Genomic DNA, 2,473 nt, shown 5'->3' on the forward strand with positions numbered 1-2,473 from the left:
ACAAAGACAGATGAAACAGATCAGGGTGTGACAACCTGATGTCGCTTGTAAGCCAGGAGTTTCAGACCACTGTGTTAGGGTAAAACTAGGCCTTCAAAGTAAGGCCATATTATATATGTTTAAGGTAATCTCTATATGAGTCTGTGAATGTCTATATAAACTGTTTATACACTGAGTAGACAAAACATTAGGAATGCCTGCTCTTTCCATGACATAGACTGACCAGGTGAATCCAGGTGAAAGCTATGATCCCTTATTGGTGTCACTTGGTAAATCCATTTCAATCAGTTTAGATGAAGGAGAGGAATCAGGTTAAAGAAGTATTTTTAAGCCTTGAGACAATTGAGACATGAATTGTGCCATTCAGAGTGCATTTGAACGGGGTATGGTAGTAGGTGCCAGGGGCACCGGTTTGAGTGTGTCAAGAACTGCAACGCTGCTGGGGTTTTCACGCTCAACAGTTTCCCGTGTGTATCAAGAATAGGCCAACACTCAAAGGACATCCAGACAATTTGGCACGACCGTGGGAAGCATTGGAGTCAACATGGGCTAGCATCTCTGTGGGATGCTTCCGACACTTTGTATAGAGTCCATGCCCCAACAAATTGAGGCTGTTCTGAGTGCAAAAAGGTGTGCAACTTAATATTATGAAGGTGTTCCTAAAGTTTTGAACACTCAGTGTATGTAGTGTATTGTCATAATGTTTGTGATAATATTCACCTAGCATCTCACTTGATGAAGGCCACAGGTCTGAATATGAACGGATTCAATAACCATGTTTCTGTCACTAAGAAATAAAGTCATGGGTTGTACCTTTACATTTCACTCAAAATGGAAAGACACTGTGGCATATGCAAATTGGGCTTTACACCACACAGTGTTAAAACAACACCAGAAATCGAATTTCTGTACCACTACAGCTGTTAATTTACTGACACTGAGAAAGTGTAACAGCGTCAGCACTAAGCAAAGTATTAATTTAACACTGAAACGTGTGGCCCCGTAAAGACACTGGAACAGTGTTACATTTAATACTCTCAGTTAGGGTTGCACATTTTGGGGAATATTCATAGGTGGAAACTTTCCGTGGGAATTCATGGGAATATTTTGGAATTAACGTAAATATGTTCAAATTAATATTAATACCATGTAAATGTCAATGTGTTTTGCATTGGATATATTTACCATATAATATAGAGATGGAAACATAAACCTTTTACCTTATCATAAATATACATAATTGCAAACTATTTCATTACGAATTTAACTTTAATTAAATGAGTTGATTCTTTACATGGGATGATTTCACTGAACAACAAAAGAAAGAGAATATTGAATGATCCACAATGATCCATCACATCTCCCAAAAATGTTGTCAATATACATATGTAAAACGATAGTCTAGAAACTAAAGCTTTGGTTGTCTTCCTCTCAGACTTCCATGTCTTCACCCTGGACGTCCTCAATGTCCACCTCTTGAAAATCAGACTCTGAAGTCTCATCTTCACTGTCACTTTCCAACCTTGTTGAGGATGGCTCGTTTGTCAGACTCAAAAAGCCTGAAATTTGCCCGGATGTCCACCAATTCTTCAACCCGTGTATTGGTCAACCTGTTGCGTGCTTTGGTGTGTGTGTTCCCAAACAAGGACCAGTTGAGCTCTGAGGCAGCTGATGTTGGTGGGATTTGGAGGATGATGGAGGCAACAAGGGAAAGAGCCTCAGATCCACAAACTCCCTTCCACCAGGTGGCTGATGAGATATGTTGGCACGACTGCCATATTGCATCTCCATCCCAAAGCCCTTGCTTGGAAGTGTACTTCGCCAGACTGCCAAGAATCTTGCCCTCATCCAGCCCAAGGTGAAGAGACACCGTAGTGATGACACCATAGGCCTTGTAGATCTCTGCACCAGACATGCTGCTCTTGCCAGCATACTTGGGGTCCAACATGTACGGTGTGGCATGTATGGGCTTCAGTCAGAGGTCTTCATGCTTTTTGATGCATTTCAGAACTGCCGTTTCCTCTGCTTGGAGCAACAGTGAAGTTGGCAGGGCAGTATGGATTTCTTCTCTTACATCTGAAAGCAGAGGCTGAACGTCAGACAGGATGGCATTGTCTCCCTAAATCTGTGCAATTGCTACTGCTATAGGTTTCAGTAGATTCAGGCTGCTTACTACTCTCTCCCAAAATACATCATCCAGGAGAATCCTCTTGATGGGGCTGTCCACATCGGCAGACTGTGATATGGCCATTTCTTGGAGAGACTCCTTCCCCTCCGGGAGACTGTCAAACATGATGACAACACCACCCCAACAGGTGTTGCTGGGCAGCTTCAATGTGGTGCTCTTATTCTTCTCACTTTGCTTGGTGAGGTAGATTGCTGCTATGACTTGATGAATCATTGATGATATAACTTATTGAACCATAACCATTTCCTTGACTCGCTTGTAGAGTGCATCCACTATGTTCAGTGC

This window comes from Oncorhynchus tshawytscha, linkage group LG08 (genome assembly GCF_018296145.1).
Source record: "Oncorhynchus tshawytscha isolate Ot180627B linkage group LG08, Otsh_v2.0, whole genome shotgun sequence".
NCBI lineage: Eukaryota > Metazoa > Chordata > Actinopteri > Salmoniformes > Salmonidae > Oncorhynchus > Oncorhynchus tshawytscha.